The 9,146-nt window shown below is 43.0% G+C and overlaps 1 non-coding gene across 1 annotated transcript; it reads left to right on the plus strand.

The window, feature by feature from the left end:
* The first annotated feature begins 956 nt into the window (after positions 1 to 956).
* LOC130716439 (small nucleolar RNA R71) lies at positions 957 to 1,063 on the plus strand. Its single transcript, XR_009012052.1, has one exon. It is a non-coding gene; the product is annotated as a small nucleolar RNA R71 (small nucleolar RNA).
* Positions 1,064 to 9,146: the final 8,083 nt, after the last annotated feature.

The raw sequence follows: 9,146 nt of genomic DNA on the forward strand, positions 1-9,146 counted from the left end.
AAATGTCCTTCATGAACTTAGCATAGATAGGCATTTGCTCCAAGGCTTCAGAAAAAGGAATATTGATGTGGAGTTTCTTAAAAACTTCCAAAAACTTAGAAAACTGTTTATCCAGATTTTTCTTGACCAAAGCCTTGGGGAATGGAATCTTACTAAGTTCAGGAGAAGGAGTGCTCACAACTCTAGCTTTCACAGGTTCACTCACTCTCTTCTCTGTAGCACCCTCATATTCTTCCTGTACTTTCTCATTTTTCTCTCCCTCATCTTGTTTCTTTGACTCGTGTAACACTCTCCCACTCCTAGTGGTAACAACAGCAAAATTCTCTTGTTTAGACAGAGTTAAAGAATCGGGAGAAAACTTACCTTGAGGTATCTCGGCCATTTGCTTGGCTAGCTAGCCAAGTAGGTTCTCCACGTTCTTGATAGCCGCCTCTTGGTTCTTATGGTTGTTGTTCATGCGGTTGATGCAACTCTCCAATAGCTCCTCTAAACTCCTCTTGCAATTCACCTTTCCAACAACTTGTGTTTGGACAAGAGGTTCATGATTTGAGGATGGAACTATGCTTCCTTGAGTTATAGCTTTGGCTTCATTGCTCTCAGCATTGACAGTACACAAGTTACTAACATGAGGTCCACCACAAGACTTGCACTCCACACAAGTCATTCTTGCACCAACAGCCTTGGTCTCCTTAATATGCATTCGAATCTCCGCCACTTGTTCGGTGAGTTGCTTGTTGGAGGCCAAGAGCTTGTCGTAAGCTTCCACTTCAAACTTACTCCTTCGGGTTTGGCGATCATTTTCAGAGTTCATGGCTCTCGCTGCCATCTTTTCTATTAAGTCATACCCCGCTCGTGGGGGAAGAGCATCGAACTCCCCATTTGAAGCCGCATCTAGGCCAAACCTCCAAGAGTATTGTAGACCATCATAAAATGTTGCAACCAATTCAGCTTGGGTGAGATTGTGTTGAGGACATTTTTTCAAGAGCTTCTTGAAGCGCTCCCAAGCTTCATAGAGATTTTCTTCAGTGGGTTGCACAAAATTCATGATGTCTTTTTTCAATTTCCTCAAAATGGCTCTTGGGAAGAACCTTGTTTTGAACTTTTCCGCCAAGTCTTCCCAAGTAGTGAAGCTCCTTTGAGGCTGTGAATTCAGCCATTCCTCAGCCGTGTCTTTCAAAGAAAATGGAAACAAGCTCAACCGAATTGCATCCGCCGGAACATTGTTCACCCTGTAAGTGTTGCAATTCCGGATGAACCTCTCCATGTGAGCGTGTGGATCTTCCGAAGTACCTCCACCATATTGGTTTTGGCTAACCAAGTTGATGAATGTCGGTCTCAACTTAAAGTTTCCCACTCCCTCGGGAAAGACAATGCTCCCGGGTTAGTCATAACTCATGGTAGCCGAAGTAAGTTCCCGAAGAGACCGGTTGGCATTCTCAACTTCTTGTTCACATAATCGGAGGGTGATCCCCTCTTGGATTCTGGCCTCAATATGGGCTTGCATCTCCTCCTCCGTCATTCGGCCACCCATGGCGGTGTCTCTCGTGAGAGCAACCTGAAAGTGTGACACTAAAACAAAGAAAGATTAGTAGCACCAATTCTAGACAAAGATAAAAACAAAAAATAAAACCACAAACTAAAAACTTAAACCAAAAACCACAAACAATTCCCCGGCAACGGCGCCAAAAACTTGTTGGTCAATCTGCAAGTGTACAGAATCTACCCGGTTTTAATTTATCGAACCACAGGGAATTGGTATGAGAATTCAGTTTAAGCCTCGAGTTCACGGTAGTAAAGCGAGTAAAATTCAGTTTTAAAGGTTGATTGTTTTGGTGATTAATTAACAAGCAATTGGAATATAAGTGTGTGAAGAACAATGGTGAAAATGCCTTGGGTTCTTGCTTGACTAATTCAGTTCTAATCAACCTATTCTATCCACAAAACTCTGAGTCTCTCCTTGATGTTCTAGCCTAATCAATCATCTATCGATGCCTCGCATAGACAATCCTCTCAAGCCAAAAGATAGGCACAATTCCTTGATAACCTAAACATTTGCTAAAGGCATTAAGCATGCAATTCAGGCCAACAAACCCCAACCCTTCCTCTATTCCTAGTAGCAAGTATAGAAGAGGTAATCCCACAGCACGTCCCTAATCTAGAACAAACTTCCGTTCTATTATAGAAAAGCAAAAAGCTAGCACATGTTCTAACTTGAAACATAAAGCATGGATATGGGATTCAAGGGTTTACTCAGAAGATTCATGAATAGAAATAGGAATTAAGGTTAAAACATCTTAAGACTTACAAAGAACCCAAAGCAAAAGGGGTTTAGCCAAGCATGACTATAGAATCCATACAAGAAAAGAAGGATAAAACCTGAAACATGGACTTGGAGAATGCTTCTCCTCAAGCTCCAGAGCCTGACCCTACTTCTAACTTATTTAGGAATGTATAGAAATGACAAAAATTACAAAAGAAATGACAAAAAGTCTATTTATAGGCAAACAGGTCGAGTCTGGGCGCTCAGGCGCCAATTAAGCACACCTGAGCGCCAATTCCAAGTTGAAAAAGCAGCTTCTGGAGGTAATTGGCGCTCAGGCGCTCAACCAGGGGCGCTCAGGCGCCAATTCCTTTCTAGCATGGTGTAAACTTTGAATCAATTGGCGCTCAGGCGCTCAACATGAGCGCACATGAGCGCCTGAGCGCTCTCTACATGCTAGAAAACTTCTTGACCTTCTTCTTAACTCCCCTTTAAGCCTTCCTTCAATTCTCCAAGCTTCTTGACCTTCTTTCTTCATCAGTTTTCAGACCTAGCTGCTTGGAAACAAAGCAAGGAAAATATCTAGGATTTCCAAGAGTTTATTAGCATAAAAGACCCTCAATTCAAGTAGAAAAGATATGCAAGTCATAAACTTACTTAAAATGCAAGAAAGGTCCCTATAAAACTATGAAATTACCAAAACAAAGTAAAAACACAAATAAAGATAAAAATGCATGAGAATGCATGAAACACTACATGAGACTCAACAAAAAGACTCAAAACTAACTAAGAAATGACCCTAAAAACACTACTAAACTAGGGTCATCACTGGCCCGCCTGGGCGAGGGACCCTAGGGTCTCGCCCAGTCCACAAGTTCACAAGACACCGAGCTCAAAGCATGAGAGCTGAGTGTGTCTTTAAGCAGAAACCTGAGGCGGCGATCATGAGAAAACTAACTAAGGCTAAAGCCTAATGACTCAAAACAATTGCCAACATGGCTTGATAATTAAAGCCTAAGAGTGATTTTTTGATTTCCCTAGCAAGTTCCTTCGATCCCACGAGTCCACAAGTGGGCTCGTGGCGACAGCCGATGATGACGCTTGGCTTTCTCGCCCAGTTGCAATCGCGCGTGTGTCATGAATCATGGTGGCTTGACACGCATTGGGCCTATGCCACATGGCAGCAGAGGTCTGCAGAATCCCAACTGCCTTCCTTGAAACGTCCCCTCAAAATCTCCACAAAGCCTGTCAGTTTGAATTTGAACCAATTAGCTTCAATTGTTGCAATTTCCATTTATTGCGCCATTCCCACTCCGCAAAATCCCGCAACTGCAATCATTTCTCCGTCGGTATGGTGCACGATTTTCCACCTTCCCTCCACGTTTCTCAACAACTTCCCACAGTATCCTCTCACACGTTTCCCCTCGATCATCATCCCCTTCCTATAAAGACGTTGTTCCCGCACCCCTTACTCCTTTCACAACCCCAACTCCTGGCCACCCTTTTTACGCGCGAAACCCCTTCAACAGGCCATTGCCTCAGTTCTCACAGCGCCCCACGTGCCGCCCTTCCTTTCGGTGAGTCTTTACAACTTCAATGTAATTTTTATTTCCTGTGCCCTTTCCTTTAATGGCTTCAAGACGCCGAACCAAGAACTTCAACCGCAATGTCACCGTTGCCACCCCCTTACGGTACGTTCCCCCTGTCGACCCTTCCCCCCGGGGAGTTCCGCTCGATCAAAAAGACATTGTCGCTTTCTGAGTTAGGTCTTCGGAATCCTTGCCAGTTCCTACGGTAAGGGGCCTCCCGGCCGGGACAATTCCTAACCAACCGTTCAGTTTAGAGCAATGGTCATCCATTTGTGATATTTCCTCAGAGTCTGGTGGGTTTTGTCATGAGAAACCTCTTGACAAAATTATGTACTATGGCGGTTGCTCAGCCTCTGAGCGCCCCTGGCTCCGCCTCCCTGACCACCTCGTGAATCACCCCCACTTCTTCTACGTGTACGAGTACATGTTCACAAGTTTGGGAATCAGGTTTCCCTTCTCTCCCTTTGTTTGCTCCGTGCTGCATAGTATCAACGTCGCTCTATGTCAACTTCACCCTAACAGCTAGGCCTTCCTGCGATGCTTTGAAATCCTCTATGACGCAATCCAGCAAGAGCCCGAGCCCTCTCACTTCTTTTACTTCTATGGGGTGTCCGCCCAGCCTTCACCGCCACGCAGCTGGGTCTCCCTGGAAGCTAGACCCAACCGCCAACGCTTCAACCCCTTTTGGTCCACAATCATCAACGACCTCGCCCGAAGGTACTTCAAGATCGTGGTATCTCACGAATACCCCGAGACTTTTACCCTGAGGGACGGTACCGCCCGATTTCCCTTCTGAAATTCTAGATCCCTTAGAACAAATGTCCTGCACGATGCTGGGACAATCGATTAGAACATCATACGACTGAAAGGCATGAACACAAAAACAACAAACAACTAAAAGAAACAAGACACAGGAAGTTGTTAACCCAGTTCGGTGAAACTACACCTACGTCTGGTTAGCTTTCGCCCAATGAAAAGGAATTCCACTATCTCAAGAACTAGGTATTACAGACACACATGAACACATCAAGTTCATTGTTCTTAACCTAATCTACCGAGTGGTATTCTACTTAGAACCACAGCCTAAGTATGAGAGCCCCTGTCACTTTTCCTCAATCACTGCCACAATGATTGGTAACAATAACACAAGGTTTGTTTGACACTCAAACACAAAACAGAACTCAGTCTCACTTTATAGAATCAGTGAGCAAGACGAGTTCACAACTAACAAAGACAAAGAACAACTTACACTCTTAAGAACGCTTGATCTTCAAGATAATTCTCTCAATAACCTCAAGCTTCAGGTCTTTGTCTAAATATATACATCAGCAGAGACGACTAGGGTTTCTTTGGGCTGAAGAGCACTTTGATCCAACTCACATCATAAAAGTATCTTCCAAAATCTGATATGAGCTATCAACAAATAAAAATAGAAACAAATCTTTTAATCACAGATTTGTTCCAACAATCAACAACCCGCAATTGGCTCCCAACAAACAGTTACTTGACCTTCAAGTAAGCACAAAACGTACCATAAAACATAACCATAAGGGACCCACCTGCATGCCAGCAGGGGCGGATGTCCTGGCCTTCACCAAAGCAGATGTCACAACATCGGCTAGGACATCAGGCTGTTTTTAACAAAATTGATGACAACAAAGGAACAACAATCTCCCCCTTTGTCAAAATTTGTCTAAAAACAACTTCACTACCAGAGAGGGAAAAAAAATATCAAAATCATCAGAGTCAGCAGCAGAAATACTCCCCCTCAAACCAATGCATCCACAACAGCCAAAACACGGAGGAACTCCCCCTCAAAAGATGCATCCAAATAAACACCGCCTAAGATATATAGAACCCATATGCAAGGCAGTACAAACTGAAACAGCCACACTTGGTAACACTTGAACAGAAGCTAGCTTGAAGCACTTGAACATAAAAGATCTCCTGAACTTATTACATAACATAACCAGAATACCAAAAAAAAAAACAAAAACCAAACTACAACACACTACTACTCCCCCTTTTTAGCACAAATTTGGCAAAGGTGGAAAGCACTACACACCAGAAGAAGAGGAGTTTTCCTCATCATTTTCTGCAGATCCTTCCTTCTCAGCATCAGCTGCATGCTCACCCTCTTGACCAGCTCCCCCCTGGAGAGTTTGAATGAGAGCATCCACCTTAATCTTCCTAGCAGCAGCAATCCTGATCGTCTCTTGAAGTTCCTTGGAAATGGCCTCAAGTTCAGCTATGACACGGTGAGTGCCTGAGGCAGACATAGAGGCAGGAACAGATGTCCTACTGGATGGCAGATCAATGTCCAGGACATGAGGATCCAGGAACAACCGGTGGTCCAAGGTGATGGGAGGGCCTTTGGGCACAGGAACATCATCAACAGTGAGGATATTAGGATGTTGTTTCAGAATGATAGCAGTCAGTAAAGAAGGAAAAGAGATGGGGAGTTTCACAGCACATGTCTCTGCATGCTTCAAGGTTTGGGAAAACACAAAGTTGCCAAAGTTATAAGCAATTTCAGTCCCAATGCGATAGAGAAGCTTGGCAAGCATAGCAGAAACAGCAGAAGTATGGTTAGAGGGAACCCAATTCACCACTCCAATCCTATTCAAGATAGCATACTTCACACTCAGAACCCCAGTTGACAGAAGCTTCTTAGCAGGCCACTTCTTTAGTCTTCCAGCAGTCAATTCCTCAGCAACCGTATCCAGAGAAAGTTCTTCTTCAACAAATTCAACCACACTTCTTCCAAGAGTTTGGTTGATGATAGCAGGAGAGAAATTCACACACTTACCCCTGACAAACACTTTCCTGAATTCAGGACTGGCAGAATTATTATTATCATCAGAGAGATTGACAATAAATTCCTTCACAAGCTTGTCATAGCATTTTCCTATGTTCATCACAGTCTGCCTCAACCCTGCTTTTGCAATCAAGGCAATGATCTCTTTGCAGGCTAAAACATCAGAATCAATCTCCCTCTCTTTGGCAACACGTCTTTGATAGACATATTTCCATTTGAAGGCATTTTCTGGAGCATGAATAGACACATTATCTAGAGGAACATTAGGAATATCTGAGGGAATACGCTTACCAGAGAACATTTTCTTCTCAAAGGCAGTGATGTCCATGACATCGCCTTCAACATCTGATTCAGTCTCCAAATCAATTCTGGAAACTTTATGCTTTTTCCCAGTAGTCTTCTTGGCTTTCTTCCCAGATGATTCCACAGCTTTCTGCTTGCCTTTCCGTGACGCATCGGTTGCCCTTGATTTTGAAGATCCAGTAGTGATCTTGGTTTTCTTCTTCTTGACAACAGGGGTTTCTTTAACAGATGCTCTTCTTCGCTTAAGCATTCTGGCAGCAACACTCGCCAAAGGCACATCCTCTGAATCTTCATCATCAGAGACATCATGAACAATAGGAGGGGTCTTCATCGATTCCTCTGACAAAACATCCGTTGAGTTTGCAGCCTTGGAATCAGAACTCTTGGATGAAGAGGAAGAATCCTTTGAGAGTGAAACTTCCTTGGCAGGCTTATCAGACAATGTCGCGACATCGTCTTCATCATTTGCAGAGACAGAAGGGTTGGAGACTTCCTCAGGCACAGGGGCTTCTGGGTTTTGAATTGGGGTTGCACGAGACTTGTAGTGCTTCTTGGAAGGAGTTCTTGAGTTCTTCTTAGATTGAGTGGAAGAACTTGTGTGCAAACCCATAACCCTAGCACCACCAGCAGTTCTCTCTATCTTTCCTTTCACAGACTCTTTCTTGCTTGAAGACATGATGAACTGGTAAAGCAAACGGACAAATACAAGAAATTGAAAGAAATGTAAGTGATGAGAACCAGAAATTGTTAGAGCAAGATTGGCAACTTGTGATGAGATTTTGATGATGCCATTGGTTATGATTATATAGCAGTTGAGTGAGAAGGAAGCAATGATATCACAACGGCAGTTAATAGCAGTTACGAAGAAACTAGCCGTTAGACAGAAAAGGGGCTTTAATTGCTATGCTTCTTCGAAGAGGCAAATCCCAAGATTTCCTCTTAATTTGTCAAATGTAGCAGCATCTAAGGGTTTGGTAAAGATGTCAGCCAATTGTCTCTCTGTGGGGACATGTTCCAAAGTAACAATTTTATCCTCCACTAATTCCCTGATGAAGTGATGTCTGATATCTATGTGTTTAGTTCTGCTATGTTGTATAGGGTTCTTGGCAATATTGATAGCACTCAAATTGTCACAGTACAATGTCATGACATCTTGCTCAACTTCATATTCCTTGATCATCTGCTTCATCCAAATAAGTTGAGTACAACTGCTTCCAGCAGCTATATATTCAGCTTCAGCTGTGGATAAAGACACGCAGTTTTGCTTCTTGCTAAACCAAGAGATTAAGTTGTTTCCAAAGAAGAAACACCCTCCAGATGTACTCTTTCTATCATCAGCACTCCCTGCCCAATCTGCATCACAATACCCTACAAGAGAAGAATTATTATCATTTGTATAAAGAATCCCATAGTCACAAGTACCATTTATGTACTTAATGATTCTTTTCACTTGTAAGAGATGACTGGTCTTTGGAGCAGCTTGATATCTTGCACAAGCACCAACAGCAAAGGTAATGTCAGGTCTGCTAGCAGTGAGGTACAACAAACTTCCAATCATGCTTCTATATAAGCTTTGATCAACATCCTCTCCCTGATTGTCTTTAGACAGCTTGATATGTGTAGCAGCAGGAGTCCTTTTATGTCCAGATTTTTCAAGTCCAAATTTCTTGACGATGCCCCTAGCATACTTACTCTGGGAAATAAACATGGAGTCTTCCATTTGTTTGATCTGAAGTCCCAGAAAGTAGTTCAATTCACCAACTAAGCTCATCTCAAACTCTGACTTCATTTGTTGGACAAAATGTTCCACCATCGTGTTCGACATCCCACCAAACACAATATCATCAACATATATCTGTGCAATCATGAGTTTTCCTCTTTCATTTTTCACAAATAATGTCTTGTCAATTCCTCCCTTGCAATAACCATTGCTCACCAGAAACTCTGTAAGGCGTTCATACCAAGCTCTAGGAGCCTGTTTTAATCCATACAAGGCTTTCTTGAGTTTGTAGACATGTTCAGGATGATGTGGATCTATGAATCCCTTTGGCTGTTCAACATAAACTTCCTCATTCAGATAACCATTTAGAAAGGCACTTTTGACATCCATTTGGAATAATCTGAACTTCAAAAGACAGGCATCACCAAGCAAAAGTCTTATGGATTCCAACCTAGC

This window comes from Lotus japonicus, chromosome 4 (genome assembly GCF_012489685.1).
Source record: "Lotus japonicus ecotype B-129 chromosome 4, LjGifu_v1.2".
NCBI lineage: Eukaryota > Viridiplantae > Streptophyta > Magnoliopsida > Fabales > Fabaceae > Lotus > Lotus japonicus.